Source organism: Lepidochelys olivacea (genome assembly GCF_965140295.1).
Source record: "Lepidochelys olivacea isolate rLepOli2 genome assembly, chromosome: 18".
Taxonomy (NCBI): Eukaryota; Metazoa; Chordata; order Testudines; family Cheloniidae; genus Lepidochelys; species Lepidochelys olivacea.
In genome coordinates, this window is record NC_140428.1 from 29,703,898 (window position 1) to 29,723,142 (window position 19,245).

The 19,245-nt window shown below is 43.0% G+C and overlaps 1 protein-coding gene across 6 annotated transcripts in view; it reads left to right on the top strand.

Annotated features, from left to right (window-relative positions):
* Positions 1-19,245, top strand: part of CAMTA1 (calmodulin binding transcription activator 1) — a 949,829-nt gene that overhangs the window by 274,676 nt on the left and 655,908 nt on the right. The gene's annotated exons all lie outside the window — the stretch shown is intronic.

Here is a 19,245-nt window from a genome sequence, read left to right on the forward strand (position 1 = left end):
TAATATACTAATCATTGCATAAAGTCCAGAATAGCTTTAATATCCATGGCAATTGATCCTCTTCTAGTTTAGATTGGTGAATTATATAACATCTAATAATTATTATTGAATCTATTAATCACTAGATGTCCTGAATCTTTTACTTCCATACAACACCAGAGCATGAATTTAGGAGATGCTTAAGTCACAAAAAGTTAGATTATCCAGGCAATTAGTGTCAATGTTCACCATCATGATAGTTTAATTGAAGAAAAATGCTTTCTTCAGATCCTTCTTGGGCCATCCCATATAATGGTAATTCTGAGAATGTTAAGCTGCATTCCATCTTACAATTTGAGACTGGTCTTGTTTTACTACAAAGCCCTAAACTGTCAGCTAAGAAGAGACGCAGAGGAAAAGTCCTGACTGTATATGTTTCTCATACCCACATAAAGTGACAAACCCCAAGTTGTTCCATAAGGTCTATGGCACCTTATATTTTTAATATTTCACTGGTTCCATGTTACACACACAAAGAACAATCTTTGTCAAAACTGTTTCATTACAACTACTTACTAGACACAGCTGTTCACTGGAAGTGGCTGCCTCATGCAATTGTATTTAGGAGCTTGCAGCTGGGTTGAATACTTAGTTTTTTGGATTCAAGATCTGAAACTGTGTTTTGTTGGCACTTTCACAGCCGGTTAACTATTCACTTTGTTGCTTGTCTTTATTATACAAAAGAGTCAGGGTCCCCAGCATAGCAGGACACTGCCAAACTCTTTGAATCTAACATGCCTGTTCCTACAGTACCTCAGAGCACCCCTACCCTGGATGTTCTGTCAATACAACTTCTCCTCTCAACAGGTGGTGGTCTTGGTCCAGGCACCCATAGTCCCTTCTGCACTTTCCACTGTTCAGATCCTTAGACTTATTGTCTATTTGAAGAGCATCCCACACATCCAATATATCAATTCAGCACGTTGTGTGTAATCTGTTAGCTTTTGCTATACTGTCCCTTGGCTCAAGTCCTCTGGCATTTGTTTTTGTGCATCTCCTTTTAAACTTTCATTTTCTTTGGCTTTTTAAATTCCATCTTCTGTTATCTTTAGTCTTTAGGTGGTTCAATGCTATGTTGTGTCTGCAGCACTGTGGGACATCCTTACACGCATGAAAAGTGCTATGGAAGGAGTTGTGCACACCCATCCACCCATTCTGGGTCTAGTATTTGGGTGACAAACCTGCTGTTTACCAGGGCTGGATAACAAACAGGGCAAAACTATATTTTCAAGGTGCAATATTTTGTTTTTAGAGAGGATTCCTCTCTTCCCATTCACCAAGATGCCTGTGGAAATGCTTTCATGTGTGCGCATACACTGCAAGGTGCAAGCCCAGATTCTCAAATCTGATCTCTCTTGGTTTGTTGGCACTGAGGATTTTCTCACCCACCTCCTGTATGTATTCCAAGCTGTATCAGTGTACCGCTTCCATGGTTCTGGAGAGTGATAAGGCACAAAGAAGGAGGCCTTGTCCCAAGAAACAGTTTATACGTCGATAAACATTTTCAGATCCAAATTGGATTTCTGCAGATCCAGGTGTTCAGATGATCTGTGAGTCCCAAGAAACCTAGATTTTTAAAAAAATCTGCCAAAGATTTTTCTAAAATTCTCCTTGGTTAGCATTCTTGCTATGTGCACTGTAACAATACTTTAATATAATTAAATATTAAATTCCGTGTAGAATCTAGTGGGTAGGCAGATGTACTGGTATGTTAAACTTTATGTTGCTTGAAAATGGTTTTCCAAGTACATCAGAGGGAGACCATCCAGCTGTAAAATTATCTGCTTTATGATGCTGCATCACAGCTTTGGTTTTTCTTTTAATTAAAAATGTACCTTAAAGTCTAGCATCCACAGACAATCTTCACTATCACTTTTTGTTTTGTTTAATTTACCGACGGAATATAAAATGACACACTTTTTCCATGAGCTTTTGGTATTGTTTACAGAGAAAATGCATTTTAATTGAAATAATTTTTCCATTTTGCTTGGTTGATCCAGAGTTATTTTGCCTTTTTGTGAGGTTGTGGGAAATGCCACAGCAGATCAGGCATTGATTAAAAACAAATCTGAGTTCCCAGCACTGGTGATGTGATGGCTGGCTGTGACGCTTTTAAGATACTACCTTCCCTTCTTAGACCATCTGCATTTTAGGGATCAGGTGGCTCATAAGGAGCATGTTATATCTGTTCATAATGTTTAGAGAGACAGTGTGGTCTGGTGGATAGGGCATTAGACCGGGACACAGTAGACCTTGATTCTCTACCCACCTCTGCCGCTGACCTGCTGTGTGACCCTGTGTATGTCACTTTACCTATCTGTGCTTGTTTCCCTTCCCTTTCTCTTGTCTATTTAAATGGTAAATTTTTGGGAGCATGAACTGTCTCTTGTAATGTGTTTTGCAAGGCACATAACACAATGGGGCCTTGATCTCAGTTGGGGCCTCTAGGCATGCTACGACTATATTTCATGATGCATCTATAATATTTGGTTTCGCAACTGAGTGGAATGTCCTCACCATTCCCCATAGGCTGTATCTGATAGAGAGCCAGAACCTGTGACCAGGGCTGGATGAGCTCATCTGCTGAAGTCCGTAGGTGTTGCAGACATGTATATCGGGTCTTGCATAGCCACAGAACTTGAAATGTTTTTTTATTGTCTTTTTTCTTTTTCTTTTATTTTTTTTTACAAAATTTACACGTTTAAATGAAAAATGAAGACTTTCCTCAGAAAACAATTTTAATTAAAAAAAAGTCATCCAAATATTTCTTCATTTAATAATGTTTGAGGACTATTGTTTAACAATAATATTTAATGACACTTGGCACTTCTTTAGTCCCTTCCATCTGAGGCTCTGAATGCTTTACAGTCCTAATGTTAACTCTAGGAAATGTTGTTAGAAAGCTGGGTTTTCCCTGCCTCTCACTGAGCCACATCAATGGGTCACATGGAGTGTCACGAAAAAGTCCTCCAAGGTCAGGCCAGAGTGAACGTTACATTATCCCCGGGCCCAGGCAGCAGCTGTAGCTGGGGAGCTAATTAGGAGGGAAGAGTGCAGGACGGGAGAAGCCACTAGTTGGGTTTGATTCTGCTGTCTCTCCACTATGCAATGGTGTAACCCCATTGCTTTAATTGGAGTTGCATCTGATTCTCGCAGGTCTCAGTGAGAATAGGATTGAGCCCCATAATATTTCTAAATCTCGTTTTTTATAAACGTAAGATAATGATTACCTTAATGGGGACAAATAAGGCCACTTCCCCACATTAATTTACAGAATTTTAATGAGACTGTACCTGTTCTATAATTGCACTATCTTGGAATGCTAGTTAGCTGGTGTGATCTCTCCCTCAGTCCTGCTCATTTTTCAGTAAAATTTGAAAGCTTGTGTTTGAGAAACATGGTGTTAAGCTGTACAATTGCAGCGAGGCTTTATCATGTGCTAGCAGGGCTGTTGACGCTGAGTGATACAGATGACAGAAGGACACTGTATTTACAAGTGAAATTATGTTGTATATTTTAAGTCCTACTGTAAATATAAGTGACAGGCTAATGCATCACTTTGAGTTACAATGGCAGAGACAGGCAGAGGTAGGATTAAACTCTTACTCTTACTCCTATTTGCAGCCCTGCTTTTGTCATCTTGATAGAGATACTGGATTTTCCTGCTGACCTCCTCACAAGCGTCTTTGCTCTCTTGTTCCAGTCCCCATCACCAGTTGAAGGACCAAGCTTGTGTCAAACCTTATCTCAAGGAAGATCTTTAAACTCTTCTCTGGTTGTGTTCCCTTTTCCTCCACCCTTGGGATCCTACCCCTTTAATGGTTTACATCCTCTGACTTAGCAGCCCCTAGACTTAGGATGCACAGTAAAAGAGTGGTGTCAGGCGCTTGGCTGGCATCTGCAGCAGTGCTGTGCAATATTGCACAATAACTGGGTGCTGCCTAGCAACTCTGGGGAAACTTTGTCTCCTGTGGGTTCCATTGGAGAGAGCGGTTGCTGCTGTGGCACTGATGGATGAGCTGCAGCTTCTCAGAAAGGCCGCCTTGGGCTTTGAGTAGGTGTCGTAGGTTGGTCCATTTCAGGTTATATTGTTCTCAGTCACCTCTTGATTCTGGAGCCATCATTTTCTTTCCAGATCCTTTTAGCCCTTACACATAGCAGCCAGCCGCATCTTCGCACCAGCTGTTGCAATTTAGCTTTCTCTAAATTATAATGCTGCTCTGTGGCTGGCCATAAGATACCCCCAAAACTCACCACTTTCTTAAACAAGGGCATCCGCTGTTCTGCTTTGTTAGCGTGTAAGAGTGAACAATAGAGAACCTGCCTTCTCCAAACCATTGCTTCACTGCCCCCAGTCTTGGTACATATAAAGTTTTGAGAACCTTTGTAGCCTCCATGACAAATAATTGTTTCTGGAACTACGGAGAGTGACTAGTAGCACGGGAGTTTCCAAAAGAAAAGGGCTGGCTTGGACCTCAAACTGGACTGAACAGCGTGAGTGCAAGGAAAGGAGAAGAAACCATTAGCTGTGATCAGAGCTGAACTTGGGCGTTCTGTGCGTGCTCACATTTTAATGCTTCAAACCTCAGAAGTGGGCTGCCCTAGGGCAACATTTTAAACCTGGTTCCCTTAAGATGACTTCAAAATTACATGTAGGTGAATGCTGTCCTGCCATTTATTTTCTTACGTTCCTAGTAAGCAGGATAGTGAGTTTGTGTGTGTGGTTTTTGGGAGGGGGGTGAGGGGGTGAGAGAACCTGGATTTGTGCAGGAAATGGCCCAACTTGATTATCATGCACATTGTGTAAAGAGTTGTCACTTTGGATGGGCTATCACCAGCAGGAGAGTGAATTTGTGTGGGGGGGTGGAGGGTGAGAAAACCTGGATTTGTGCTGGAAATGGCCCACCTGATGATCACTTTAGATAAGCTATTACCAGCAGGACAGTGGGGTGGGAGGAGGTATTTTTTCATATTCTCTGTGTGTATATATAAAGTCTGCTGCAGTTTCCACGGCATGCATCCGATGAAGTGAGCTGTAGCTCACGAAAGCTCATGCTCAAATAAATTGGTTAGTCTCTAAGGTGCCACAAGTACTCCTTTTCTTCTAGTAAGCTCTTGTCATTCTTATTTTCATGGTTGGGGCAGCTTTGAGTGCTTAGTGATCTGTATTAATAAAGAATGAGCTAGAAAAACTGGCATGTTTCAGATAAAAAAAATACCATCATTACAAGAGGTGCGGGGCCTGGACTATGTGCCTTTCATCTCCAAATCTACCACAGGTGACCAGTAAAATGAGTTTGGAGGGGCTCAGCCAAGTCCCGGGGAACACTTGTTTAACAGATTCCAGTTTGTGTTTGTAATGCACGTTAGTGCTACAGGAAAGTGTAGTATCCCCTAAGATGCTGTGTGTCTATTTGCAGAAAACTGAACACCCTTGCCATGCCCCCTTTCTTGGAGGCCCCCGCTCCCTCCATCGCTCGCTCTCCCCCACCCTCGCTCACTCGCTCCTTTTCACTGGGCTGGGGCAGGAGGTTGGGGTGCAGGAGTGGTTGAGGGCTCCAGCTCAAGGTGCAGGCTCTGGGGTGGGGCCAGGGATGAAGAGTTCAGAGTGTGGGAGGGGCCTCCGGGCTGGGTTGGGGTGTGGAAGGGGGTGCGGGCTCTGGCATGAGGCCAGAAATGAGGGTTTCAGGGTGTGGGAGGGGGCTCAGGGCCGGGGCAAGGAGTTGGGGCATGGGAGGAGATTGGGGCTCTGAGTGGCGCTCACCTCAGGTGGCTCCCGGAAACGGCAATGTGTCCCTCTGGCTGCTAGGCGCTGGGGTGGCCAGGAAGGCTCTGCATGTTGCCCCCACCCCGCCTGCCAGCTCCACAGCTCCCATTGGCTGGGAATCCACTGAAACCTTCTGACAACAAATTCCACAGGAAATTGGAGGGCAGAGAGCGTAAAGAAGGGAGAAAAGCAAGAACTATCCATCCATGCATTGGAAATAACTTCTTATTGGTTCCGCAGGGGAGACTAGGAAATGCGGGTAATTATTTCCATTCTTATCCCAGCTCTTGTTTGTTTCTATCTGCCTGTGTAACTAGCCCGTAGATTTGGACTCTGTGTCTTGTTTTTATAGTATGTCATTTAGATACTCCACGAAGGTGACTTTTATTAAATCCCTCCCCTGCAGCATCACCTGTGCAGCAAATGGGTGTGCTGCTCCTTGTAAAGGAGTGCTTGCCGTTTTGGAAATGGAGACCTCTTTGCTGAATAAGCAACTCACTAAAATAAGACTAAAAGGACAAGTTGGACAGGGCTTGCATTCTGAAGTGAGTTCTGTTAGCTGACTTTGTTTTATATCAACAACACTGTGCTTAGACTTCTCCAGCTCCGAGGACTTTGATCCTAAATCAGCTCCTGAACTTTTCTCCCTGCTGGCTGCTCAGTATCTCCATGTGAAAATGGGATGTTAATAGTTAATTTCCACAGATACAAATAAAGAAAGTTAAGAGATGAGGAAATGTGCGAAGGTCCTTTCAGTTAAGAGACAGAAATTGTTTCAATAAAGGTTTCAGAGTAGCAGCCGTGTTAGTCTGTATTCGCAAAAAGAAAAGGAGGACTTGTGACACCTTAGAGACTAACCAATTTATTTGAGCATGAGCTTTCGTGAGCTACAGCTCACTTCATCGGATGCTGTAGCTCACGAAAGCTTATGCTCAAATAAATTGGTTAGTCTCTAAAGTGTCACAAGTACTCCTTTTCTTTTTGTTTCAATAAAGTGTCTGGTCTAGGAGTATCTATTTCATTTGTTTAACTAGGTGGTCATTAATATTCTCTGTGAAACTGGTGCTGCAGATGCATGATTCATACCCAAAGTGGCCTTTAATTTAAATGAAGCCAGACCACTAAGCCATGGGATTGGAATACGTTCCTGCAGGCAATTTGAACAAGGGTTTTAAATAGTCACTATGGAACGGCTTTAGAATGCCAGATGCAAATACCGTTTTCTGATTGGCTATCCGTAATGATGTCAGACCATTACCAAGAGCTGGGAATTGACTGGGGCTGTGTCCTGTGCTGGCTTGTTTCCTTGTTTGTTCATTCATTTCTTAGCTTTATTTTCATTGATTGTCTGAGTCATGGAGGTTTACATTTGTTACAATGGGAACTGATGATACATGAGTCACACTTACAAAAGTGCGAGGTCTATTGCTTAAGATAATGGACTACATCCACCTGGGGTCTGCACCAGCTTTCACTGGCATGGGGCCCACTGTAGTGGAAAGGGGAGGAGAATCATGGAAATGGAAATAGCCAGAAGCTGGGCAGCACTGTGCCAGAGCAGCCTGGGAATGCTCCGAATTCAGCACTCTGTTCCGTGGAGCTCACAGTGAGATTTAAAGTGGACTCCAACAGCAGAAGCCCTGAGGGAAAGAACTGTTGCTTATCATTTCCCTGCTACCCCAGGTGACTCTCTCTCCAGGGACATAAGGAGCAAGGCTGGTGTAATTTGGCCCAATGTTCAGATCCTAAATGTAAAATAATTTCCATGAGCTTTTCAGGATGCAAATTTATTTTGCATTTATTAGATGGCTCTGGGCTCTCCCTCCTTGGGCCTTGTATCACTCGCAGTGTGCTGTGTAAACTTGGAAAAATCCCCAGCCCATTAAGACTCAGTTACATGAAATGTCCTTCTACAGGGTCCCTCCTCCTATGAGTTTTTGGAGAGAGGATGCATTTGATACAGTCTATGACTCAAGTGCCTGAGAACAAAGGCATCTGCTCAGCATGTAGGTCACAGAGAGCTGCTAGGATATCTAACCCATCCCCCTGCCAAAGGAGGATTGCTTCCTGCAGCACCTTTGCGAATGTCGCGCCAGACTGCAGCCACTCGGATAGGGTACAGTATTTGTGCCAAACAAAAAAGGTAAGTGAGTCAGCATGATAAACAATTTTATGTCCCCAAATATTTTTTCTACATTTGATTTAATTTTGTGCCTTTTTGTGTGTGATAAAATTAGAACCGGGGAACAGCCTACTGCTGCAGAAAGTTGGTGCATTTTAACTCCGAGACTAAGTGTGAAAAATTGAAGCTGTTGAACAGCTAATTTGAGGCTTTTCCAATACTTGTCAGGTCTGAGATGCTGGTCATTTCCTAGGCAGGTTCACCTGGCCTCATGGTAGTAACTATCTGCTAAAGTCTCAAATGCTTTCCCTTCAGTATTAAACAAAACAATGGGTAGGTAAGGTTTCCCTGCCCCACTCCAAACACGAGCCTGTCACATTCTTGGAATCGAAAGGAGAGCAAAAGAAACCCTGTGTTTCAGGAATGTACAGGCTGGCAGGTCCGGCCCGAACAATAATTGGTCTGAAATGACCAAAGTTGCGATTTAATGTCCTGTCTGATGATCTGTGTTTCTGCTCCCTCACCCCAAAATACTTGGTAAAAACAGGCATTTTCCCTTGAGCTTTCCCTCTAAGTTCAGCTATGCAAAGTCCAACACAGTGAGACAAATCTGGGATTGTGTAGTTGGTCAGCCTCCTACCTTGCTTGGGATGGAATCTTCTGTTGCAGGGCAAGATGGTGAGGAGTTGTTCTTAACCAGTGCCAGCAGTAAAACTGTCTTCCCAACCAGGATTCCACTGTATCAGTTCCCCTCTTCTGGAATTGCTACAATGCAAGACTGCCATGCACCCCGAGGCCAAGGAAAGCGGAGCTAATTTGGGAGCTGGAGAAGCATGACAGAGGTGATGGCTGAACCATAAAGTAACCCCATAAAAGGGAGCAGGAAACCCGTCAGCTTCCTGTATACCTCCACAAGCAATGTTTCAGAGTAGCAGCCGTGTTTGCTGTCCTGTGGTGCCGCTGCACTTCTGACCAGTCAGCATGGTACGACCTAGCATCGTTAGCATGTACATTTCAGACTGTCAAAGCTCAGGAAACTAATACTTCTGATGACCTGACAAAGTGACCTGCAGTATATGGAGATGTACATGCATATTGCCTGGGCCCAAAACTGACTGAAACTCCCCAGACAGCATACAGAAGCAAAGATGAGAGTGCTGCTGGAAAGCAGTGCTCCTGTTGCCTTTCTGGAAGAGCCACTTCCAGGAAACTTCAGTGAATAGAGAAACTGACTTCTCCTGGGTGTATTTGTTCCTCTCCCTTTTTAATGCAATCTGTTGTTCTCAGAGGAAGCACTCTTCACCTCCACAGGCTACTGTGATTGCTGAAAAACCAACCTTCAGATACACAGGAATAGTCTTGATAATGCCCTGTTTTGGTTAGCTCAGTCTCTCTTCGGGGGCTGAAAATGCTCAGTGAATCTATCAACTCAACTGAGAGTGTCAAAATGCTATTGTAGAAACCGCCTTTGTCCCATGCTTACGTCAGCCCTGGGTAATCTCTCTTGAACCAGAGTGTAATTTAATAACATGGGAGAGAACGGATGAAAGTGGTAAAAAGGGACTCTTAGCACCACTAGTTCTTGTTGTGTCATACTGCAGGTGACTAACACAGGATTCGGAGCACTCACAACAATTCCCCAACTAGCGAGTCTGTTTTCAAAGCTTATGCACCATCAATGTTGGGCACAGGTGGTGAGGTGACAAGGATGGGATACCTCCATTGCTCACTGCCTTTGCTGATGCCCATTCTGGGTGCTGACATGAAAATGAGCAAACCAAGCATCCCATAACTAAAGCGGATGCAGCTGCCAGCTTTCAGGGCTTGACACGGCAGAGGAGAGCTGCAGATTGTCGGGCTTATAAGTAGAAGGTAAAGCCCTGAGCAAGACAGGGGAATGCAGAGGACTTTGGTCCTCCATTGACGTGAGCACTAGTGCCTGGTGACTGAGTTACGCCTTACCCTCCACCACGCTTAGCTTCCATATACATGTTTGCCAGAGCACAACCACCTCTTATTCCCTTGCTGGCAGTATGCATGGATTTGCAAGTTCGAGGCTGCTCCCTGGAGAGCAGGGGCTGCCTGGCCCAGCTGTTAGTGGGCATGCATTTTACCCTGGCAGTGAGGGTCTGTGAGCCTAGTGCAGGAACCATGAAAGTGACTTCATTAAAATAGCAATTATGAGATTATTGAAAACTGTTACTGCAGAAATGAACTGAGGCAGGTGCTGTGCTGTAGCACTCACTTCCCTCTGCCACATAAGCCAGGTGATTTGTGTAGGAAAATACAGAGCTGACAAGTGATCATTTGACCAACTTTCAGAAATTTATTTCATGTGAGATGCTGGTGGAGAACTGGCAAGCCTTGTCACTAGCTTCTGGGAAAAGTTCATATAAATATTGCTGAGGGCAAATTGGGACAGTGCCATTAACATGCCTGGACAATATCAAACTTTAACGAGTCACATCAAAGGGTTGTGTCAAATCCATGTATGCATCTTACACAGCTTGTGTGTGGATTCTGCTAGGGAAGCGTACTGTCAATGTAGCTTTCACAGGGTTCGGTGACAGCACCAGAGCGCCTAGACCCAACATGAAATTGCTTACTGCAGTCAGAGGGTGGCAAAGTTTTAGCTTTTCACTCGTCAGGCACTCAGACACAAGATAGGTGTGTTACATGAACTCAGTGCTAGGAACATGGATATGGTAGATATGGTGGCAGGTAGGGATAGGATACAGAGGGACCTAGACAAATTGGAGGATTGGGCCAAAAGAAATCCTTGTTGAACCTCAACAGATAAGCGCAGGGTCCTGCACTTAGTACGGAAGAATCCAATGCACCGCTACAGACTAGGGACCGAATGGCTAGGCAGCAGTTCTGCGGAAAAGGACCTAAGGGTGGCAGTGGACGAGAAGCTGGATATGAGTCAGCAGTGTGCCCTTGTTGCTAAGAAGGCCAATGGCATTTTGGGATGTATAAGTAGGGGCATAGCGAGCAGATTGAGGGACGTGATCATTCCCCTCTATTTGACATTGTTGAGGCCTCATCTGGAGTACTGTGTCCAGTTTTGGGCCCCACACTACAAGAAGGATGTGGAAAAATTAGAAAAATTGGAGAGAGTCCAGCGAAGGGCAACAAAAATGATTAGGGGTCTGGAACACATGAGTTATGAGGAGAGGCTGAGTGAACTGGGATTGTTTAGTCTGCAGAAGAGAAGAATGCGGGGGGATTTGATAGCTGCTTTCAACTACCTGAGAGGTGGTTCCAGAGAGGATGGTTCTAGACTATTCTCAGTGGTGCAAGAGGACAGGACAAGGAGTAACGGTCTCAAGTTGCAGCGGGGGAGGTTTAGGTTGGATATTAGACAAAACTTTTTCACTAAGAGGGTGGTGAAACACTGGAATGCGTTACCTAGGGAGGTGGTAGAATCTCCTTCCTTAGAAGTTTTTAAGGTCAGGCTTGACAAAGCCCTGGCTGGGATGATTTAATTGGGGATTGGTCCTGCTTTGAGCAGGGGGTTGGACTAGATGACCTTCTGAGGTCCCTTCCAACCCTGATATTCTATGATATGATATCTGTGTGTAGGTAATGACTGATATTTGAAAATATTTGAAAATATCAAATTTTATCATTTTTGTGACACTTCTGGAAAACAAGTTCAATCAGGGCTTGTTCTTGTGGCAAAATCTTGTCTCCATACCTCAAGTGTTGAAACTTCACCAAGGCTAGCAATGCCTTTTGTTCAGTGATGTGTGGAGATCTGTGGGATGGAATAGGTACCCCATGCTTTAATCAAACAATGTTTGCTTATAAACAAAAGGAGATAGCGGATATCTCTTCCCACTTCCTGGTGCACACATTTGAGGGCCATGATCCATCCATGTTTTAGGTATGTAGGCCAGGAACCTGGCCATATAAGTGCTGCATAAAATGCATTTTTTCTCTTATATTCACCCCTGCCACTAGTGTAATAAAGCTAACCCTAGCTAGGCTACATGGCAGTTAGAGAGAGCTCATTTATTAAAATGAAACAACTATTTTCAACTTATTCAGAACCATGGAGTTGTGCAAATCGGTAACTTGCATTACCATATGCTATTGTTACTCGTATCTGGCTAAAAGGTCAGATGTACAGATCACAAGCAGAGATCTGCTAATTGAGTTAATTGAACTGCATCCAGGGCACAAGTTTGATTTATAAATGTTTTGGAATATTTTAAGCATGCAAACTTGCATAGCTATGCTCCTAATTGCTCTCCTTGCTTAAAACCCCAAGGTGACATTCACATTCAGTGTATTTTAAAGGTTGTGCTAGGATCTTGTGGGATTGTGTATCTTTTTGCTTTCCCCCAAGAGTTAGCACCAGACTGCTTTAGTATAGGTCATATTATATAGCGTTATTACACGCCATCTGAATACGCAATGCAAATTTCTCTGCGCACCAGCAGATTGGGTGACTCATCAAATGATCTGCCTAAGTTACTGTGGTTTGTTTATAGTGAGAAAATGAATGCTACAGTACAAATGTTTACTGTATAACGGGATTTGAAAGCTGCTAAGAAAAGGTTGAAACTGTTGGTCCAGTTACCAAGAAAATACTTTTTTTTTTTTTTTTGGTAAAGGAAGATTTGGTTCACTGAATAACATACTGTTCTAGCCATCAGATGCTAAGAGGAAACATGTCCTGGAGTGAAATTTTATTGTCTGTCTCCCTGTTTCTAGTTTGCGCTATTTAAAGTGACAGATTATTAGAATTCTCAATGTTAAGTTAACTTCGTGCAAAAGAGAGAACATGGGTCTGCAATATTCAGTGTTTATGCCAGTTTCTTGTATTTAATTAGTCTCATGGGATTCCTGAAAGCTCTTTTATTATTATTATTTGTACTATCTTAGTGCCCAGCACCAGGACTGCATTGTGCTAGGCACTGCACAAACAGTCTAAATGCAGTCATTCCACAGAACAGCAAAGAGTAAGAATCACTTGTCTTTCCTGACCTTTGTGTTTAAGGCTGGTGACATAAAGGGTGCTTGATTAGGTTATAGAGAGCCTACCAATGGGTATCCTGGGTTCTGTAGCTTAAGAGAGACTCCTATTCCTGCCCCAAATTCTGTGATCTAGGGACCCTTGTTAGATCTCCTGCATGAGGAATACCACTTGACTCCGATAATTTTATTGACTGTCCCAATGACAACTATCCAAATATCTTTCCTCAAGGATTTGAGCTAATTTTTATTTTCCCAATCTGCTTTTATGATGATGTGGAAGAGTAATGTTCAACATTCTTTAATGAAAGAATGCATGCATGCACCAAGAGAAGGGAGAAGCTGAACATTTTCTTAGTGTGACAATGAATTTCTGTTGAATTGTGTGAGAACCATCCTCTCACTCCTGCGCCCCCCTTATCCTTGTGGTGGTCAGACAGTAGCACAACTGCTGTATTTCACTGGGTCATAGAGAAAAGATTTTTCATGACACTGGTTTTCATGTTGTTTTGTACCGTAACCTTCCAACCCCTCACCTCTTTCATGCCAGTATTCATTCGGGATCGGTGTGGATACAGATGAGAAATACAAATACCAGGATACACACACATCCCAACAAGACAGGTTAGTTAAATATATTTTTCTTCCAAGAATCGCATGTAATCAGAACTGCATAGAACAGCTGTCAGACCGGTCTTATTCAGGAAGTATTTTTTAATAACTTCTCTCTCCAATAAAAATAATAATGAACAACACCCCATTTTGTTCTGTGCTTTGTTTTGAAGTCATGAAGTTAAAAAGGCAGAAGGATTTTCTAAGGTGCCACAAGTCCGCCTTTTCTTTTTGCAGATACAGATTAACACGGCTGCTACTGTAATGCAGCGTATTCTTTTGAGTTCAGATAACATGGCAGTCAGAGAAACTGGTCTCAGAACTTTCTTAATTGTTGCCACTTTTAGTTGAAGCAATTTAGTCTCTCCAAGATGCTCTAGGTGAGAGTTGGAATATAAGTGCAGAGTGTTACTATTGTTACTGTATATCTATTGAGTTAGTGCCTTACTGCATCAGAGTTAAGGCTATTCCTCATCTCAGCTAGCTGTGGTCTGATACAGTATGGATTAATATTTCTCACATTGTGGTGCATTTTTTCTTTAAACCAAATATCTCTCCTTATAGTAGATTGCTGTCCTTTATAATATGGGAAGTATTTCTCAGTCACTTTAAAAGTCCTGCTTCATTAGCTTGGTGACTGTTTGGTAATTTGCAAAGTCACTTTCACAAGTTTTAATACTGTCTGGTTGAGAGTCACAGTAATAAATGCATTAGATCTTAATAGTGTTATGATTCTGTCTGAAGTGAAAAAATTAGTCTGTAATTAGTTCTGACCTCCAGGTAAGCCAGTGCCATGTAAAAGATTGCGGAGACTGTGTGCAGAGAGCACAGAATGTTGTGATAATGTTGGAGGGCCCGAATTGGATCTTGCTCCCAGTGAGCCTGGACAGGTGGACAGTAATATGGCATTTTCAGCCAGGTTACAGAAATGTGCTGTTTCCCATTTCATATGCAGCTCCCACTTGAGTAGACTACATAGGTAAATGACATGGGGAGGCAAAATTAGACAAAGGGGTGGGGTAGATCTCATTCAGCTGAGCAATTACATGTACCTCTGCCCTCTTCTCCAGAAATGTGTGGGTAGCCTAGGACAGTAGTCTATTCCAGGCGGCTGTATCTGGTGTGTTCAGGGCAGAGCACCCTCCTATCAGGTTTACTGACTTAGGGCCAACTCTGAGACTGTTACTCAGATGGGGAAGAGGAGGGTCAAACTTAAAATCAAACAAAAAATGAAACTATCAGTGTTTGACCTTAGACATCAGAGCTGGACTGGTGTTTTAACAGCCTCCATTTTTTTCAGGGAACGACTCAAGTTTTTCTTTAGTGTTGGGTATGTGTATCTTCTCTTTCCAGCTGTAATTCCCTGATACTGTAATTCCTTGAGGTATTGAGGTATCGATTGAGGTACTCTTGAGGTGTCGATCACCCGGATCGGTGGGTAGTGATTGATCTATCAGGGATCAATTTATCATGTCTAGTGTAAATGCGATAAATCGATCCCCGATCACTCTGCCGTCGACTCCAGAACTCCTCCACGGCGAGAGGCGGAGTCAACAGGGGAGTGGCGGCCGTCGATCCCGTGCTGCGAGGACGTGAAGTAAGTGATTCTAAGTCGATCTAAGATACGTCAACTTCAGCTACACTAGTCTCGTAGCTGAAGTTGCGTATCTTAGATCGATCCTGCCCCCCCTAGTGTAGACCAGGCCTTGGTCTGGACATTTCAAGAAAGGTTCTTGTACTCATTCCTATTAGCTAGAGCTCTGCATCAGCCCTCTTGCAGCATCAAGCTTTGGTGATGGATTAATGGAACTGAAACTGTATCTTAACATACCAAAATGAGGATAATCAAAGAATTTCACATGCCCTGGTACAGTGCATTAGGACTGGGTCTGAGTACAGAACACAGCAGAGCACCAGCCTGGGGAAATTCTGTTAAGCCATTTTCTCTGTAAGCATGCAGCACCCGTTATGAATGGTGCGGATCTCTCTCGCCACCCGTAAGAGTGGGATTTCCAGGGAACGTGTGTGGAGTCCCCTATCTCTGGTGCCTGTGTGACTCTGACGGTCGTCTCAGTGAGCCATATGGATTTGGCACCTATGTTGGAACTCCCACAATGCTTCCCTGTCGTATTAGCATAGACTGCTCTAGCAGAGTGTAGGGAGAGCCCGAGAACGGCATGTTCCTGTTGGGTTATCCTGCCACGCTGATAATATGCAGGTGATGCATTAATGGCCTTGTGTTGTTTTGTAATAATGGCACTGCTGATGGATTGTAAATATATGTGCTCTTTGCAAAGGATCGTGGGGAAATGCACAGGTACACACATCACCCACATCTCAGGACAGAAGGTCTGAGACTATATAATTGGATTCCTGTCTTTCTTTTGCTTTCTAAAATGGGGACATGTGAGAGAGACAGATCCTTTCAACAAGGACCAGCTGTAACTTCAGTTTATTAACTCCTGTTTTACTTGTCTGATTCAGTTTTTGGTTTCCATGTTACTTTTGTGCTGTAAACAATGGTGCTTTTCCAAAAGTTTGCAAAGATGTTCTAAGCAAAGATTAATGGCAAAATAGATTTTGACATTTTGATAAGAACTAGTTCACGTTGTTCCATACTACGAATTTTTGATTCTAAGCTGTTTTGAAAAGTCACTGAGCTTAAATCTTGTTTGTAAAATCTGCATATTGCATCAGTAGCAAGAACTGTGTGAACTCAAAGGTCATTTCATATACACTTGAAACAATTTGGGATGAATGCAGAGATGCTGAATCAGAGTAGTTTGTCAGACTACTTCCATTTGTGGGTGTTGTGATAGATACATAATGAATGTCTTGAACTTCAGTCTCTCCTGTATTTGGAATGTAAAAACATGGACCTTTAATGGAAATGTTTTATATTCATGAAAAAGACAAAGTCCCTGCTACTTAGAAAACTTGGTTGCAATGTGAGAATGAATAAATACATCAAGCACAGTGTGACCGTCTGTCATCTATTGTGAGAAAATATTAAAAATTGTATTTTAAATACTACAGGATGCCTCTTAGTGTCTTGGCACAAACCTGACAATTGTCATGAATTTTCCCTTCCTTCCCCTGACAGCCCCATGGGAATCACAATCCAAGCTTTTGAAGAAACCTCTCACTGGACTGCTTGTCTGGACCAATGTTAGTGAGACTAGCCTAGCCAGTAGGTGACATTGTGGATAATCTTCCAGAAGAGACCATATAAATTAGACACAAGAAATCATTCGGGGAGAAAGGGCTTGGAAAAGGAAGATAATCAGGAAAAGGTGTGGATGCCATTGGTTTTAATTTAGGAAGCAACAGACAATAATATACTGTACAGAGAACAGAATTTGCTTTTGCAGAGCAGATTTCAATAAGGAGTTGGGCACCAGGAGGGCAATGATATGCAAAGCAAGCCAAATTTGTCTTTCCCAGTACCATCAGCTATAGTTCACACACAGCCTTGCACATTGGAACTGATTTTATTGTAGAGAGATCGGGGTCCTTAATTATATTTTATTTAAAGTTCTATCCTAGGGAATGTTAACCTCCACACTAGCAGTCCCTATTCAGAGGACTTGGAAGGGCTCTGAAGGATATCACCTATAATAAAGCAGCATGCTCTTCCTGCGCTGCAGGATCTGGGCTGTTGTCCTGGTGTAGGACTTCAGTCTGTGGCTTTCTGATCCAGTCATAGCTGTAATCACAGAGCCAGAATGTAGAAGCTGAAAAACAAGTACTGGTGTGCACGTAGAGTGCGCTGTTGCTACACCTTCCCCTCTCCTCCTTTCCTCCACCACGCAGCAAATTTCCCACGAACAAGAAAAGTCAGGTCAGCAGGTCTGACTGCTCGTGTCAGATGGTCATGAAGTTCCGTTGCCAGGGAGTTAATATCAAGGCAATTTCCTCCCATGTTTTCCCCAAATTGTTAGAACTTTCCTGACAGGACTTACTAATTTTTAAAAAAAATATTTTTGTTATAGGGATTTTTTTAGCACTAACAAAGCCAAAAGTGTGTTTCTGTCCATGGCCCCAAACCTATGGTGTGGGCTCATCTTTTGTGTAGTGTCAAAATACACAAAGAAGGTGACACCGGGCCAATCCCTTCTCCAAGAGTGTGAATATACACAATTGCTAGAAACTTCTGCTGTGTAATCTGAATTCATTAGAAGTTTTGGCTAATTGACTTTATCAGTCCATGCTCCTAGTTCCTTTTAATCTTCCCTTTCAAAAGCTGTAGCATGTGAGATGTGTGAAGTAGAATATTAATGCCCAGAAATCATGCAGCATGTGATGCTGAAGTGGCATGAAAACCTGCCTAAAGCAAGAAAGGTCACTAACAAAATAAATATGTACTGGACGTGGCACTGGTTAACATAATTAGTTTTTATATAGAAGTGAAACAGGAGAAAGACAACGCAGGGTGAAGGGAACAAACTGGCTTTCCAAAAGCAATTATAATAGAGTGAAATATTTCTAAAAATTCTCATTAGATCTGTGAATGTTTCTTCTTCCAGAGTCAACATCATCTGCTAAAATTTAAATGAGAGAGCAGAAAAAGTGCATACAAATCATGGGGACTTTTTTCACTTTAAAATAATTCTGTAAGTTTTAGTGAATGTGCATGAAGTCATTGAACTTTGCACTGAATGGGTGACTGTGACACATACGCCCACCAGTGTTAACTGTAGTGCAGGTTCAGTGTAGAAACCATGAACTCAGTTCTCTGAGGTACATGGGAGCTCTAAGCTCCCATTTAAGTCAGTGAATTGGAGATGCTTAGTACCTCTTAGTAGAAGCTTAGCACATCTCAGGAATAGGAGCTCGGACCGCATAAATACGGAGAGAAGAGTGTATTCTTTTGAAATTGTGGCTATAAATTAGTGTACATCTCCCTTCCCTGTTTTGTGTAAATGTGCATCTAAATTAAGGTTTCAGAGTAACAGCCGTGTTAGTCTGTATTCGCAAAAAGAAAAGGAGTACTTGTGGCACCTTAGAGACTAACCAATTTATTTGAGCATGAGCTTTCGTGAGCTACAGCTCACTTCATCGGATGCATACCGTGGAAACTGCAGCAGATCTTATATACACACAGAGACCATGAAACAATACCCCCTCCCACCCCACTGTCCTGCTGGTAATAGCTTATCTAAAGTGATCATCAGGTTGGGCCATTTCCAGCACAAATCCAGGTTTTCTCACCCTCCACCCCCCCACACAAATTCACTCTCCTGCTGGTGATAGCCCATCCAAAGTGACAACTCTCTACACAATGTGTATGATAATCAAGTTGGGCCATTTCCTGCACAAATCCAGGTTCTCTCAGGGGGGTGAGGGGGTGAGAGAACCTGGATTTGTGCAGGAAATGGCCCAACTTGATTATCATACACATTGTGTAGAGAGTTGTCACTTTGGATGGGCTATCACCAGCAGGAGAGTGAATTTGTGTGGAGGGTGAGAGAACCTGGATTTGTGCTGGAAATGGCCCAACTTGATGATCACTTTAGATAAGCTATTACCAGCAGGACAGTGGGGTGGGAGGAGGTATTGTTTCATGGTCTCTGTGTGTATATAATGTCTTCTGCAGTTTCCACGGTATGCATCCGATGAAGTGAGCTGTAGCTCACGAAAGCTCATGCTCAAATAAATTGGTTAGTCTCTAAGGTGCCACAAGTCCTCCTTTTCTTTTCATCTAAATTAAGTGGCCAGTATA